Source organism: Poecilia reticulata, chromosome 4 (assembly GCF_904066995.2).
Source record: "Poecilia reticulata chromosome 4, P_reticulata-male-v2, whole genome shotgun sequence".
Taxonomy (NCBI): domain Eukaryota; kingdom Metazoa; phylum Chordata; class Actinopteri; order Cyprinodontiformes; family Poeciliidae; genus Poecilia; species Poecilia reticulata.
Window position 1 is genome coordinate 3,272,534 of NC_088833.1, and position 17,966 is coordinate 3,290,499.

The 17,966-nt window shown below is 38.8% G+C and overlaps 1 protein-coding gene and 1 long non-coding RNA gene across 8 annotated transcripts in view; both read left to right on the forward strand.

Moving 5' to 3' along the window:
* The window catches only part of LOC145551394 (uncharacterized), a 200,076-nt gene that overhangs the window by 28,194 nt on the left and 153,916 nt on the right, over positions 1 to 17,966 (forward strand). The window lies entirely within an intron of this gene.
* On the forward strand, positions 14,546 to 16,663 carry LOC145551392 (uncharacterized). The gene is made up of 4 exons (XR_014087197.1): positions 14,546 to 14,623; positions 14,934 to 15,005; positions 15,316 to 15,387; positions 15,703 to 16,663. It is a non-coding gene; the product is annotated as an uncharacterized LOC145551392 (long non-coding RNA).

Below are 17,966 nucleotides of genomic sequence, written 5' to 3' on the forward strand. Positions count from 1 at the left end.
TTCACACCGGAGAAAAGATAGCGGCTCTGGTAATGGATCGTTTTTCCACAGCAGAATGTCTAAGGAAAGGGGGCTCCTGAAATGACAAAATGATTGTGGCCTAAAACATGTAAGGACACACGCCGAGGAGAAATGTATTCATTAGGAATTACGGGTGGATGGCGGGGAGCGCCGCCGCCGCCGCAGCTCACTGCAGCTCAGGCGAATTTATGTGCAGAAACACAGTTCTTCTTTAATCAACTGCTAAATTTCATAAATGAACGAACTGAACATTTTGTGCTTGTATTGCTGTGATTTAACGCTGGAGAAGCTTCAGAAATACTCCTGAGGTGTATTTTCTTTTTAAATAAAGCCTCCGGTCGGCTTTTGTGCGCCTGTAATTTGTCTCTGTGATCTTGGTATCACATAGCAGGGCTGTAATATTTAAAAGGTGAAAAGCTCCCTGCAGGATTTAGTGTTTTTCCTCAGATAGAGGTATCATATCAGAATGACAGGCGCTCCATTAAACGTCCTTCATTTAAATCTGCAGCTGTTGTGTGCAGGCTGATAATCTCCGTCTTTGTGATCTGTGGACTAATGAGACCTCTCTCCATCCTAATTTCTTAGGGTTGAAACACAAAGAATTGGCTGCAGTGTGGCCTCAGTGGAGATCCACGCTGACCGTGATTTGATTGAATAGAGGAAGGAAAAAAGGGGGGCTGTTGTCGAGTGGAAAAAAAATAGAGGCAGATTGAGAAATAGCAGCGCTGGAAAGTATTTTCAAGGCAGTATTGATGAAAGGCTGTCATTTTAGCCAATTAAATGGATGCAGGAAAGGATAGAGGCTTAATTTTCCACTAACAGGTCGCACCTTTGCATACATGTAAAGAAAAAAACAGAATAATACGCCAGTTTTCTCCCCGCTGTCCTCCTCCACAGCGGCGTCATGTCTGTGATTAGCGCAGAAGGGAAAATCTGAAATAATGCGAGGAGGGAGACCTTTAGAGCAGCCGCTATCCGGCGCCCATCGCTGCTCATCCTAAAGGTTACAGCGCCGCTGCGGCTGCCGGGTCCGGATGCAGACATGAATATACGCAGCGTGTTGGAGATAAAACACAAGCGTGTTGATCTGGAGCTGAAATAAACGCCTGCACAGCGCGCGACATGAAGTTCCACAGCAAACTTTCTCTCAATATGCAATTTATTTGCAGCTCAGAAATGATAGAAAAATAACAAACAGCGTTTCTCGTATTCCGGCAAAACATTTATTCTGTCTGCATTCAGCCGCTTAATAATGGAAGAAGTTAGAGGCTTGAAATAGCAATTAGTTTTCATAATAGGCACATTATAACATCGGTGTGAAGGTTCTGACATAGTACTATAATCATAGGTCACTATAATTAGAGGAATTATTTAAAACATGCTGCAGAGTGTTAACTGCTTTGGTTTTATATCCGTCAAACGGACGGATTTGGTTTTAACCGCTCTGCACGATTCAGTCCAGTTTAAAACAGAGTTACTAACCAGTGTGATGATCTTTTTATGACATAATAACAGCAGAAGAATGGTGTGTAAATAGTTTTTCACGTTACAAACACACTAGTCTGTCCTGATCGGGGGCAGGGATTAAAGAATGCCGGCGTTTTCTTTCTTCATCATTTCGGTTCGTCTTCATATCTCAGCAAATTTGTTTTTTTTTGAGAATTTTAAAGTACAAAACTTCCATTTGGAGAAGCTTGGCCTTTTCCTCGTTAAAAGTTTTCATGTTTATTTTAATTACCAGGTAATTAAGGCTGTAATGTTTGAACACGTGTTTGGGTGCAGATCTCTGGTTTCATGTCTGTTTTCTTTGGTCGAAGCTTTTACTCCTGGCAGCAACACGCGTCATTTCCTGTCGTGTCATTTTTACGTACCCACTTCCCGTCCTCCATGGTGGCGCACTTCTTCTTATGGTGAAGCTAATTGTTTTTAGCGAGTTTGCTAGCTTTTAGCAAACTTAGCGGTAATTTACTTGGCTGTTTCGTAAACTTTCAGCTGGACATAGTTCAACATCTGTGTTAAAGTTTTTGGTTATCTACTATTAAGAGTCCTTCAAGTAGTTCGTCGTTTATACTCATGCTCTTATTTTGAAGGACTGTTTATCCTGCAGTTCCGTTTCCTCTCTATTTTTCCTAATAAGTTTATTTCAAACTAGAAAAGCAAAGGAACAAACTAAAACACAGATGATGGAGAACAAGATATGTACATTATATGTCAAAATTATATTCAAGGTTTGTAGTATTCCACCGGCAGATTCGCTTTCATTAAGCACCGTGTTGCTGTAACAGTTTGGGTTGTTGTAGGTTCAGTTCCAGGTTTCTGCTGCCTCGTGTCGATGTGCTCCTGGGCTCTGAGCCCCAAACTGCCACCGATCTGTGAATAAATGTGTGTGAATGTCATATAAGTTCAGTCCATTTACCGTTTTACGCAACATCTTAGCATTAGCTTCTGCTAAATGTTGTAGAGTAACTGATTAGAGCTTCAGGGTTAACATAACTAACCTTTAGTTTGGTGGGTCCACATTGAAAATGGTAAAATCTACAGCGGCTCCTTTAAGCTGAAGGTCTTGGATTGGTGGTGAAATGTTGGTTGAAACACGAGGAAGTGGAAAACATTCTTTTCAACATCAAGTCCTGCCAATTTGTTTAATGTTTACCACTTTTCACACGTTCCTTCCTGAATAGAGCACATGTGTTGGGATCAAGACCGGAACTCAGTTTTCTCACGTCAGGATTTTTTTAATGTATTTTTTTTCATGTAATGGTCAGATAATTTTTCTGCCAGTTAAATGTCTGTCCTTTGCTTCCTGACGGTCAGATGATTTAAACAACATTTGAGTAAATGTGGCCAAACTATCAGGTTCGGTTTCAAGCATCCGACATACTGAGGTGAGTGAATCGTTTTTAGTGGAGGCAGAATAAACTGGACATTGTTACAGTGTCTGAATCACAGGTGCACTGATTTTGAAAGCAAGTTGTGATGTAAGATGTTTCATCCTCTAACAGGAAGTTGTTTCAGGGATTTTTCACGCTGTCGTTGTTGGATTGAATTAGTTGGAGTCCGATCTTTTTGTTTGTTGCGTTAGATGTTTTCTGATTTCCATCTGTGTGTGTGTGTGAGGCCTCCGTCCTGTCAGAACACACACTTTCACAGGCGGCGGCATCAGAGAGCGCTCATACACATTTAATGTGTTAGTCACAGATCAAATGCAGGCTTTGCCACTTTGTTCCCTCCCCAGAGAGAGTGAGTTTATGTGTTATTAACCCCACCGCCGCTGATGCTTGTCTGCCGGCATTAACCCCATTATCCTCTCCTCCTCTCTCCCCCTCTTTTCTCTCCTCTTCTCCCGTTTTTTCACCCGCGGTAATAAAGTTCAATGGGAGCAGTTCTGCTCTCTCTCATGCGCTTATTCTTTCCTCGTTTGCCGTCTCCATCCATCTCTCCGCAGTCGGCGGAGGTTAGGCAAGCTCGCTCCGTCTCTCCATCCCTCCATCCCTCCCTCCTTCCCTCCGTCAGCAGGTCCCAGAGGTGCTTTCTGCTTAACAAGGCTGGATATCTGTTTCCTAAAATCAATCGTCTGTCTTAAACGAACATCCCTGACCATCTGCTTCAGGGGCTGACACACACACACACACACACACACACACACACACACACACACACACACACACACACACACACACACACACACTTCTCTGTGATGCTGCTCTGCAGTTATAATCCCAATATTTGTCGAGGGCCCCCAAGTGCCAATCCTCGGGTCCCAATTATTTGCCCTGCTGTCTCCGTCTCTGTTGCTTCTCTGTTTGATTAATCTCTAAATCTGTGTGACACATGGACGGGATCTGAGTCTCTGCTAGGGAGATGTTTGTGTGTGTGTGTGTGTGTGTGTGTGTGTGTGTGTGTGTGTGTGTGTGTGTGTGTGTGTGTGTGTGTGTGTGTGTGTGTAGGTGTGTTGGCACAGGTGAATTAACAGGACATTTCGCCTGTATACACGCAACACTAACGGGACATTTTGAATTAGTGGGACAGTGCCGATGTCCTCATAATTCTTGCAACGTAAAAATGATTGGAGGGGGTTTTAATGGATGCCAAAGGGTTAAATTCCAAAAATCAGGCAAAGTCCCAATAATTCACATTTACATGACATTTGTGTATAACCTGTGTATCGATATGGCGCCCCGGGTGGTAACTTTGGGTATTGCACTTGCTCATGAATAATTCACACATGTGTATTTTTTTAGACACGCTGATTGGCTAGCACATGGGAGTCCCTGTAATGAAGGTTTTTGTGGGGAAAATGTGTGTTAGATAACAATTCTCCTTAAAATATGCTACTTTATTGAATGCAAATCTGGCTAAATTAAAACACTGATTATTTTAGAGGTACTAAATCTGTAGCTTGCTGTTGGGTGATTCATTTCAGCAAAGTTAATCTTTAATCTATGGTTTTATAGTATACTGAAGGATGTAAGAGGATTAATAATATCGAGATTAAAATGTCAGTGGCCTAATAATATGGTATTACTGACCATAGCATATTTTTGCATAGTAAATTAAATGTTGAATGATTAAAATATAGCTGTTAATAAATATTGGGAGATTGGAAGATAATTATCACATGCAAATGTAATTGTTTAGGTGTAGGGACAAACCTTACCCAACTAAATCCTAATCTACAGTGATGCAACTCACTAGAGGTTGGAGATTTGATGAGAAAATTTTAATTTTATTAAGAAGAGACTTAGACTTGTCAGAGGTTGTGTGAACATTTCTGGATAACACCTTTTTATCCATATATACAGTGAATCTGGAAAGTATTCACAACGTTTCACTTTTTTCATGTTTGGTTGTTATAACTTTTTTCCAAATTGTATTAATCCCTTTCCTCAAGATTGATAACACAAATGTCCTATTATGACACGATGTGTGAAAAAGTGTGTGATTTTTGCAAACTAACTAAAAACAGAATTACTAACAAATTACATTTAAATACATAAGTATTCACAGCCTTTATCATGAAGCTCAAAATAGAGCTATTTTTACTGATAATTGCAGAGATTAAGTTCTACAACTTAAATAGAGTCCACTTGTAATGAATTCTGTTAATTTGATTAGATCTGGAAAGGCACACACCTGTCTTTATAAAGTCCCAAAATGGACAATGTTTGTATGCAAACACCAAGCATGAAATCAAATACATTGTCTGTAGACCTCAGAGACAGCATTGTTTTGAGGCAAACATCTGGGGAAGGATATTAAAAATTATGTTGCTTTGAAGTCCCCAATGAGCTCAGTGGCCTCCTTCATTCATAAATGGAATCAGTTTGGAACAACTAGGGCTCTCTATAGAGCTTGTTGGTTGTCTAAATTGAGTGATCAGGAGATAAGGGCCTTAGTCAGGAAGGTAACCAATGTTCCTCTTTTGATAGAGGAGAACCAAGAATCTGACCCCTGGCTACAGAAGCTGGCTCTTGGGATGTGGAATGTCACCTCTCTGGTGGGGAAGAAGCCTGAGCAGGTGTGCAAGGTTGAGAGGTTCATCTTGAAATAGTCTGTCTTACCTGCTTATTGGCATGGAGTTGGAATTGATGATGCCATCATACACCTGCTTTATCAAACCCACTGTCATCTGGACAAAGCAGGCAGCACTTTGATGATCATGTTCTTTGATTTCTCAAGTGCATTTAACACAATTCAGCCTGATCTGCTCTGTGAGAAACTCCAGAAGACACAGATGGAGCCCCCAACAATCAACTGGATCTATGACTACCTCACAAACAGACCACAGTTTGTGAGACTGAAGGACTGTGTGTCTAACCAGGTGGTCAGCAACACAGGAGCTCCACAGGGCACTGTACTCTCACCATTCCTTTTCACTCAGTACACGTCATGCTTCCAGCATAAGTCTGACTTCTGTCACCTATGAAACTACTCGAATGACTCTGCAGTTGGGGGATGTATCAGAGATGGACAAGAGGCTGTGGCTGGGGATGACTGAAGATGATTATCCACAAAGGGATTTTGCATAAAATCAAAAAAGATGTTTTAGACAATGCTGACCATCCCATTATTTCAAATCCGAATCTCTTCAGCCAGATGTTTCTTCAGATTGGTTGTAAAACGGACTGCTACAGGAGATCTTTCTTGGCCACAATCTATCATAACTCCTTAATTAGTTACATCAACATTTAATTTCCTTTTTGAATAAGCAAACTATTTTTAAATTTAATTGAATAAAGACCCAATGAGATCAAGATATACACCAGAGGTCACTAATAGGCGGACCCTGGTCTGCATCTAGACTAAAATTATGTCTTATGCAAACCCAAAACTGAACCAAAACAAAAATAGCAACCTAAAATCTTGTTGAGCACTGTCTGATTTACTGGCACAGCTTTTACAATCTAAGAAGATTTATCCCTGAAGGAACAATCTGTAAGGACTGATCCTTACACGTTCTGGCTCCAAAGGGCTACTATTCTCAAAGCTTTCACAGCTCTGAGGTAAGTAGCCCTGCAAATCTTAATTATATTTGGTTCCACACACAACTGTGAGCCAGCTTTCTCCACAATGAATATTATAAAAACCAAATATTGTTCCTGGCTCACCAATGAGCACATCCACACATGCATGAGACTGGTTCTGACATCATTCTAGCACAGGTTAAAATTCTGGCATGACAAGCAAGCACTCACTTCTGTCACTAAAAGCAAAATAAGTGATCTAAGTCTAAAAATGTTCAGTTATAAAATATGTTCATTTTTAAATAGTTTAAGTCCAGATGGTAAACAAAAATATAAATCAAGCTTTCTTCTATTAGTTTTTTTCTGAGGTCATTCACTTGTGAACATGCAGTTTTCTTGTTTTACTTAGGTTCTTCTTTTGACTTAACATCCTACTTTTACTCAGTGAATGAGAGAACATCAAACATGAGAAATCAGACATACATATTCAGCTCCCTGTTTCATGACAATAAATATTGTCAAAAAGTACTTGAATATGACAGAATCCATTCAATTTGAAAAGCAAATCAAGGCATACAGACACTGAAAAAACTGCCCAGCTACTAAATTTTAAGTTGTATATATTTTATTTTTCTCTTCAGACCTTGGCATTATGAAATATTGCTAAGATATCATGAATTGAATACCCCTGATATACACAATTGCACATACTATATAACTTTGGTCACTATGGAAATGACACCTGTAATAATTTTGGAAATCACTTTCATAAAGATCTACGGTAGTGGATAAATAATAAATCTATCACAAAACCTAGTGAATGATTTGTTCATCAAAGAACACCTAATTGGAGAGAGGAAAAGGGGTGGAGCTTTAACCCCTCCCCCTCTGTCATTTTCCTCCCAAGACTGATGTTGCGCTCTCTGTGAGGAATGAACAATTCTGCGCTGCAACTTGGACGGATGTGGAGAAGTATGTAGGTAAGTCTTTCTTAAAGTAATTTGAAAACAAGCAAGGTTGGCAAAGTTTTACTGATATTTGCAATGTGACCGACATATATTTTCATGCAGCACTTCCTAATTAAGGCACCGCTAATGAGCAAAAGCTAGCTTGTGTTGAGAACAGGTGACCACTTAGAACAAGGTTTAAACACGCCATGTGTTAAATGGAATGACCATTTAAAAACAGGAATTAGAATGTTACATTTGTCTTAAAATTGAGTCAATGCCAACTAGAAACAAAAATGGCAACATGGGCTAATGGCTGCTCACTTCAGTTATGATGTTAGCATGTGCAGCTAACCTTGTTTACTGTTTTACATATTCATTTTATAAATGTTCAAGAATAATTTCATTATAGAACACAATAATTCACAGTGCATAGCTCATAATCCATATCTCTTTTTTGCAATTTATGGTGCAGTTAATGTAAAAATAAATAAATAAATATTACCAGAAGTTTTTTCATAAGAAAGTTTAAATAGCCAGATCATTCAACAGTTTCACATGGTGTGATTTAAACCTTTTTTGATGTTTTCCTTATTAACTAGTGCTTTCAAAATATTTTGTAGGCTATTTTGTTGGGTAAGTTAAACAAATATGAAAATATGAAACCAGCTGCAACTGAGGTTAAGAGAAGTGCAGTCCTATGTTAATTTCCACGATTGTTTTAAGAACACTTTTGGAGCTATTTATTCTTTATTTTCCTTATTCATTGAACTGTTTGCCGTCTACTCCTAAGGTGTGTGCTTGACACAGTCCCAGCAATGGTTATTCCTGACAAGGCACAGAATTCCTAAGACTGTGCATAGATAACCCAAAGAGTAATATTGTTTTCTATCACGAGGGCCTTGCTAAAAATACTTTGGCCAATTGGATTACCTAGCATTGCCTTAGCTCTGTATATAGTGTTAATCTATCTTGAAGTTAATATTAAATGAATCTTAATGATTCGTTTGGTGTCTTCTCCACAGGTTTCTGCTCACTGTGACAAAACTGCAGGTGAAGAACCGATGGGATCACTGTCCTTATCTCTTGAAACACAGGTGAACAGCTGTCTGACTTGGAAATATTTGTAATTTATCTGACAGGTATTTTAGTGGACATGGGTTTTTGAGAGAGTAGACACAGTCCCAGCAATGCTTATTCCTGTCAGGGCACAGCATTATGAGGACTGTGTATAGATGACCCGAAGAGTAATATTGTTGGCAATCACTAGGACCATGCTTAAAATACTATTGCCAAACAACTTTCCTAGCTTTACCATAGCTCTTTATACAGTTTCTCTCTATAGTGTTCTAACGTAAAGACAATATTAAATTAATCTTAATGACTCAATTGCTGTCTTCTCCACAGGTTTTGGCTCACCCTGACAGAACTGTAGGTGATGAACCGATGGGATCACTATCCTCATCTCTTGAACCACAGGTGAACAGCTGTCCGACTTGGAAATCTTTGTAAATTTTCTAACAGGCATTTTAATGGACATGTGTTTCTGAGAGTAGACACAGTCCCAGCAATGCTTGTTCCTGTCAAGGGACAGCATTATGAGGACTGTGTATAGATGACACATAGAGTAATATTGTTGGCAATCACTAGGACCTTGCTTAAAATATTATTGCCAAACAACTTTCCTAGCTTTCCATAGCTCTATTGACAGTGTTATTCGATAGTGTTCTACCTTGGTGTTAATTTTAAATGAATCTTAATAAGTCGTTTGCTGTCTTTTCCACAGGTTTCTGCTCACCCTGACAGAACTGTAGGTGATGATCCGATGGGATCACTGTCCTCATCTCTTGAACCACAGGTGAACAGCTGTCCGACTTGGAAATCTTTGTAATTTGTCTGACAGGTATTTTAGTAGACATGGGGTTTTTGAGAGTGTAGACACAGTCCCAGCAATGCTTGTTCCTGTCAAGGGACAGCATTATGAGGACTGTGTATAGATGACCCGAAGAGTAATATTGTTGGCAATCAATAGGACCTTGCTTAAAATACTATTGCCAAACAACTTTCCTAGCTTTACCATAGATCTTTATACATTGTCTCTCTATAGTGTTCTAACGTAAAGACAATATTAAATTAATCTTAATGACTCAATTGCTGTCTTCTCCACAGGTTTTGGCTCACCCTGACAGAACTGTAGGTGATGAACCGATGGGATCACTATCCTCATCTCTTGAACCACAGGTGAACAGCTGTCCGACTTGGAAATCTTTGTAAATTTTCTGACAGGCATTTTAATGGACATGTGTTTCTGAGAGAGTAGACACAGTCCCAGCAATGCTTGTTCCTGTCAAGGGACAGCATTATGAGGACTGTGTATAGATGACACATAGAGTAATATTGTTGGCAATCACTAGGACCTTGCTTAAAATATTATTGCCAAACAACTTTCCTAGCTTTCCATAGCTCTATTGACAGTGTTATTTGATAGTGTTCTATCTTGGTGTTAATTTTAAATGAACCTTAATAACCCGTTTGCTGTCTTTTCCACAGGTTTCTGCTCACCCTGACAGAACTGTAGGTGATGATCCGATGGGATCACTGTCCTCATCTCTTGAACCACAGGTGAACAGCTGTCCTACTTGGAAATCTTTGTAATTTGTCTGACAGGTATTTTAGTAGACATGGGGTTTTTGAGAGTGTAGACACAGTCCCAGCAATGCTTGTTCCTGTCAAGGGACAGCATTATGAGGACTGTGTATAAATGACCCGAAGAGTAATATTGTTGGCAATCAATAGGACCTTGCTTAAAATACTATTGCCAAACAACTTTCCTAGCTTTACCATAGATCTTTATACATTGTCTCTCTATAGTGTTCTAACGTGAAGTCAATATTAAATTAATGTTAATGACTCAATTGCTGTCTTCTCCACATGTTTCTGCTCACCCTGACAGAACTGTAGGTGATGAACCAATGGGATCACTGTCCTCATCTCTTGAACCACAGGTGAACAGCTGTCCGACTTGGAAATCTTTGTAATTTGTCTGACAGGTATTTTAGTACACATGGGTTTTTGAGAGTGTAGACACAGTCCCAGCAATGCTTATTCCTGTCAGGGGACAGCATTATGAGGACTGTGTATAGCTAACCCGAAGAGTAATATTGTTGGCAATCACTGGGACCATGCTTAAAATACTATTGCCAAACAAATTGCCTAGCTTTACCATACCTCTTTCTATAGTGTTGTAACTTGAAGTCAATATTAAATTAATCTTAATGACTCGTTTGCTGTCTTCTCCACAGGTTTCTGCTCATCCTGACAAAACTGTAGGTGAAGAAACGTTGGGATCACTATCCTCGCCTCTTGAACCACAGGTGAACAGCTGTCCGACTTGGAAATCTTTGTAAATTTTCTGACAGGCATTTTAGTGGACATGTGTTTCTGAGAGAGTAGACACAGTCCCAGCAATGCTTAATCCTTTCAGGGGAGAGCATTATGAGGACTGTGTATAGATGACCCGAAGAGTAATATTGTTGGCAATCACTAGGACCTTGCTTAAAATACTATTGCCAAACAACTTTCCTAGTTTTCCATAGCTCTATTGCCAGTGTTACTCAATAGTGTTCTACCCAGGTGTTAATTTTAAATTAATCTTAATGACTCGTTTCCTGTCTTCTCCACAGTTTTCTGCTCAAGCTGACAGAACTGTAGGTGATGAACCGATGGGATCACTGTCCTCATCTCTTGAACTACAGGTGAACAGCTGTCCGACTTGGAAATATTTGTAATTTGTCTGACAGGTATTTTAGTGGACATGGGTTTTTGAGAGTGTAGACACAGTCCCAGCAATGCTTGTTCCTGTGAAGGGACAGCATTATGAGGACTGTGTATAGATGACCTTAAGAGTAATATTGTTGGCAATCACTAGGACCTTGCTTAAAATTCTATTGCCAAACAACTTATCTAGCTTTACCATAGCTCTTTATACAGTGCCTCTCTATAGTGTTCTATCGTGAAGTCAATATTAAATTAATCTTAATGACTCAATTGCTGTCTTCTCCACAGGTTTCTGCTCACCCTGACAGAACTGTAGGTGATGAAGCAATGGGATCACTGTCCTCATCTCTTGAACCACAGGTGAACAGCTGTCTGACTTGGAAATCTTTGTAAATTTTCTGACAGGCATTTTAGTGGACATGTGTTTCTGAGAGAGTAGACATAGTCCCAGCAATGCTTCTTCCTGTCAAGGGACAGCATTATGAGGACTGTGTATAGATAACCCATAGAGTAATATTGTTGGCAATCACTAGGACCTTGCTTAAAATACTATTGCCAAACAACTTTCCTAGCTTTCCATAGCTCTATTGACAGTGTTTTTCGATAGTGTTCTACCTTGGTGTTAATTTTAAATGAATCTTAATGACTCGTTTGCTGTCTTCTCCACAGTTTTCTGCTCACCCTGACAAAACTGTAGATGAACAACCGATGGGATCACTATCCTTGTTTCATGAACCACAGGTGAACAGCTGTCCGACTTGGAAATCTTTGTAATTTGTCTGACAGGTATTTTAGTGGACATGGGTTTTAGAGAGAGTAGACACAGTCCCAGTAATGTTTATTCCTGTCAGGGGACAGCATAATGAGGACTGTGTATAGATGACCCATAGAGTAATATTGTTGTCAATCAATAGGACCTTGCTTAAAATACTATTGCCAAACAACTTGCCTAGCTTTACATTAGCTCTTCATACAGTGTCTCTCTATAGTGTTCTAACTTGAAGTCAATAATAAATTAATCTGAATGACTCGTTTGCTGTCTTCTCCACAGGTTTCTGCTCATCCTAACAAAACTGTCGGTGAAGAACCAATGGGATCACTATCCTTGTCTCTTGAACCACAGGTGAACAGCTGTCTGACTTGGAAATCTTTGTAATTTGTCTGACAGGTATTTTAGTGGACATGGATTTTTGAGAGAGTAGACACAGTCCCAGCAATGCTTGTTCCTGTCAGGGGACAGCATAATGAGGACTGTGTATAGCTGACCCGAAGAGTAATATTGTTGGCAATCACTAGCACCTGGCTTAAAATGCTATTGCCAAACAACTTATCTAGCTTTCCCATAGCTCTATATACAGTGTTACTCAATAGTGTTCTACCTTGGTGTTAATTTTAAATGAATCTTGATGACTCGTTTGCTGTCTTTTCCACAGGTTTCTGCTCACCCTGACAAAACTGTAGGTGATGATCCGATGGCATCACTGTCCTCATCTCTTGAACCACAGGTGAACAGCTGTCCGACTTGGAAATCTTTGTAATTTGTCTGACAGGTATTTTAGTGGACATGGGTTTTTGAGAGTGTAGACACAGTCCCAGCAATGTTTATTCCTGTCAGGGGACAAAATTATGAGGACTGTGTATAGATGACCCATAGAGTAATACTGTTGTCAATCAATAGGACCTTGCTTAAAATACTATTGCCAAACAACTTGCCTAGCTTTACATTAGCTCTTTATACAGTGTCTCTCTATAGTGTTCTAACTTGAAGTCCATATTATATTAATCTTAATGACTTGTTTGCTGTCTTCTCCACAGGTTTCTGCTCATCCTAACAAAACTGTCGGTGAAGAACCAATGGGATCACTATCCTCGTCTCTTTAACCACAGGTGAACAGCTGTCTGACTTGGAAATCTTTGTAATTTGTCTGACAGGTATTTTAGTGGACATGGGTTTTTGAAAGTGTAGACACAGTCCCAGCAATGCTTGTTCCTGTCAGGGGACAGCGTAATGAGGACTGTGTATAGCTGACCCAAAGAGTAATATTGTTGGCAATCACTAGCCCCTTGCTTAAAATGCTATTGCCAAACAACTTATCTAGCTTTCCATAGCTCTATATACAGTGTTACTCAATAGTGTTCTACCTTGGTGTTAATTTTAAATGAATCTTGATGACTCGTTTGCTGTCTTTTCCACAGGTTTCTGCTCACCCTGACAAAACTGTAGGTGATGATCCGATGGGATCACTGTCCTCATCTCTTGAACCACAGGTGAACAGCTGTCCGACTTGGAAATCTTTGTAATTTGTCTGACAGGTATTTTAGTGGACATTGGTTTTTGAGAGTGTAGACACAGTCCCAGCAATGTTTATTCCTGTCAGGGGACAACATTATGAGGACTGTGTATAGATGACCCATAGAGTAATATTGTTGTCAATCAATAGGACCTTGCTTAAAATACTATTGCCAAACAACTTGCCTAGCTTTACATTAGCTCTTCATACAGTGTCTCTCTATAGTGTTCTAACTTGAAGTCAATAATAAATTAATCTGAATGACTCGTTTGCTGTCTTCTCCACAGGTTTCTGCTCATCCTAACAAAACTGTCGGTGAAGAACCAATGGGATCACTATCCTTGTCTCTTGAACCACAGGTGAACAGCTGTCTGACTTGGAAATCTTTGTAATTTGTCTGACAGGTATTTTAGTGGACATGGATTTTTGAGAGAGTAGACACAGTCCCAGCAATGCTTGTTCCTGTCAGGGGACAGCATAATGAGGACTGTGTATAGCTGACCCGAAGAGTAATATTGTTGGCAATCACTAGCACCTGGCTTAAAATGCTATTGCCAAACAACTTATCTAGCTTTCCCATAGCTCTATATACAGTGTTACTCAATAGTGTTCTACCTTGGTGTTAATTTTAAATGAATCTTGATGACTCGTTTGCTGTCTTTTCCACAGGTTTCTGCTCACCCTGACAAAACTGTAGGTGATGATCCGATGGCATCACTGTCCTCATCTCTTGAACCACAGGTGAACAGCTGTCCGACTTGGAAATCTTTGTAATTTGTCTGACAGGTATTTTAGTGGACATGGGTTTTTGAGAGTGTAGACACAGTCCCAGCAATGTTTATTCCTGTCAGGGGACAAAATTATGAGGACTGTGTATAGATGACCCATAGAGTAATACTGTTGTCAATCAATAGGACCTTGCTTAAAATACTATTGCCAAACAACTTGCCTAGCTTTACATTAGCTCTTTATACAATGTCTCTCTATAGTGTTCTAACTTGAAGTCCATATTATATTAATCTTAATGACTCGTTTGCTGTCTTCTCCACAGGTTTCTGCTCATCCTAACAAAACTGTCGGTGAAGAACCAATGGGATCACTATCCTCGTCTCTTTAACCACAGGTGAACAGCTGTCTGACTTGGAAATCTTTGTAATTTGTCTGACAGGTATTTTAGTGGACATGGGTTTTTGAAAGTGTAGACACAGTCCCAGCAATGCTTGTTCCTGTCAGGGGACAGCGTAATGAGGACTGTGTATAGCTGACCTGAAGAGTAATATTGTTGGCAATCACTAGCCCCTTGCTTAAAATGCTATTGCCAAACAACTTATCTAGCTTTCCCATAGCTCTATATACAGTGTTACTCAATAGTGTTCTACCTTGGTGTTAATTTTAAATGAATCTTGATGACTCGTTTGCTGTCTTTTCCACAGGTTTCTGCTCACCCTGACAAAACTGTAGGTGATGATCCGATGGGATCACTGTCCTCATCTCTTGAACCACAGGTGAACAGCTGTCCGACTTGGAAATCTTTGTAATTTGTCTGACAGGTATTTTAGTGGACATTGGTTTTTGAGAGTGTAGACACAGTCCCAGCAATGTTTATTCCTGTCAGGGGACAACATTATGAGGACTGTGTATAGATGACCCATAGAGTAATATTGTTGTCAATCAATAGGACCTTGCTTAAAATACTATTGCCAAACAACTTGCCTAGCTTTACATTAGCTCTTTATACAGTGTCTCTCTATAGTGTTCTAACTTTAAGTGAATATTATATTAATCTTAATGACTCGTTTGCTGTCTTCTCCACAGTTTTCTGCTCATCCTAACAAAACTGTCGGTGAAGAACCAATGGGATCACTATCCTCGTATCTTGAACCACAGGTGAACACCTGTCTGACTTTGAAATCTTTGTAATTTGTATGACAGGTATTTTAGTGGACATGGGTTTTTGAAAGTGTAGACACAGTCCCAGCAATGCTTCTTCCTGTCAGGGGACAGCATAATGAGGACTGTGTATAGCTGACCCGAAGAGTAATATTGTTGGCAATCACTAGCACCTTGCTTAAAATGCTATTGCCAAACAACTTATCTAGCTTTCCCATAGCTCTATATACAGTGTTACTCAATAGTGTTCAGTAACAGACTCCTACATATGATTTATATTTTAAAAAGTAAAATTGTCTCTCTTGTTTGTAGATTATCCTGAAAAGGACCATCCTCAGAGAAATCTAAAACGTCCCTGGTCTCCTACAGAAATTGCAGCAGTGTTGAAATATTTTCAGAAATACATTGACACTGGGAAGCTGGCAAGTTTTGTTGAAATTCAACAGTGTCAACAGACAGAACATCCTGCTTTAATAAACCGCTCAATTCAGAACATAAGAGACTTTGTTAGAAATTATGGTGTGTCCAAAAGAAAAAGTAAAAATGTCAGATAAATCTTGAGCCAAGATGTTCTAAACAAAATCTTAAGAACTTTCAAGCATTCTGTTGTTTTAAAAAATAAAAACCCAGAAGTTCAACTCTTAGGTGAGTATAAACGGCTCATTGTATTAGAGAGTATGTACTGTTAAAAGTAACATTTAAAGGAAAAGGCATTTTGTTTTTAACCTTTACCTTTTTTTCGTTTTGTTTGCTTGTTTATTTTTGGAGTAGTTTTCTATAATGTGCTCTGATTTCTAAGTTGGTCCAAGATGGATGTTGAAGAGACTCAACAAAACTTGAACTCTTAATCATTTTCAAAGTAATTCAGAGAATTGATTTTCAGGTTGTTGAAAAAGGCAAAATTGTTCTAGTAATATGTTTTCTTAAAGGTATCACAATTAATTTTTTGTTTTCTTTTGTTAAGTTGGGCTTCACCTTTAGTTGAAATGAGGCACAATGCTTTGTAGAGCATTGTACCTTAATTTGAAAGGGCTTCAGGATTAATATTTGAGTAGAATAGTATTCTTAAAACCTGCTTCAAAGAGAGATTTGTTTGCTTCTCAATCTGTTTAAGTAAGATTTTTGTTTTGTTTGGGTCATGTGTATTGTGTGGTATCTAGAAGAACTTGGGTTTAACTTCATTATTGACTAAAGTCAAACTGTTTTGAAAAACTAAGCTTGATAGGATCCTGTGTTTTGGTTTGCTCCAAAAAATAAAAATTGCAAAAGACAATGTCGTTTGTTTATTCCATAATACATTTTAATTTGTATAGGTCTAAACATTACCCTATAGGTAATGAACAAGCACTATATTGCTGACCATATTTCTATTTGATCATTATTTTTTCATATTTTGACTGAGATTTTTGTAGTCCGTGCCTGTGTTCATGACAAATGAACACTACCATTATTGCAGGGTGTGAATTAATCCATTTGATGCTCATTTGGGTACTTTAGTATGTTTTAGTGACATTCTTTGAAGTCTTATTTTAAATGTCCTTGCAATTCTCATTGGTACTTATAATGTATTGTTATGCAGGGGGTGTGGCTTATTTATCTAATTACCGATGTCCTGTTAATGTTGCATAAAGTCAGGTCATTATATTTAGAGTTGTGTAGTGTGTAAACACAATTTTAACTGAGATCTTTGTTGAGTGGCTCATTAAAGATTTTTTGACACATTCAGCCGGTCTGTAGAGCAAGTGGAAAGGGGTGCTCCCATAATTCACCACTGTGACTGGTTCGGAAAAATTGTCCTTACAATTCACCGGGACCTGTATAGGTGTGTGTGTGTGTGTGTGTGTGTGTGAATATGTGTAAGAAAAGTGAAATGCACAGCTAATCCTTTTAACAAGCTGTTCAGTTTGAGTGTAAGACTGAACTGAGATAATCTCACATGTAAGAAACTCTCCTGGGTTGACCTACGACCTCCCAGGTCAGCCATGCTCGACTTTGAATCAAAGTTTTAATTCAGTTCAAAACTTCATCAGACTTCAGTTCTGGGCCACACTAAGAAAATAAGAGAAATAAAAGTACGAGAATAAATTTATAGCAGGTTTAATCTGTTGGTCCATTTTCTACACCCTGTTGATTTGCTCAGCAAGTCAGGAAGTTTGGTGGCTCAAGTAAGAGTCGTACTACTTCAACATACTTTAACATAACTCAATAAAGAGTAAAAAATTACTTGGTGAAAAGTTCTGATCAAATTATCAATCATTTCATATTTAAAAATGACATCAGATGGACCAAAATATAAAGTTAAGCAGAATTTTTTTGTCATTTTAAGAACCAAAATGACAATTTATCTAAGAAACATAAAATCAGGCAACAGAAAATATTTCTAAATCTTTGAATAAAAAACGTATCAAACTTTAACACAAACTGCAGGTGTGATGAGTCTGTCTGGTGAATTTAAAACATGTCACAATCCAGAAAATTTACTCAAGTAAAAGTAAAAAGTACAGTGTAGTAAAAATACTCCTAAAAGTAATAAAAAAAAGGTTGCTCAATAAATGCAGTTGAGTAAATGTAACTAG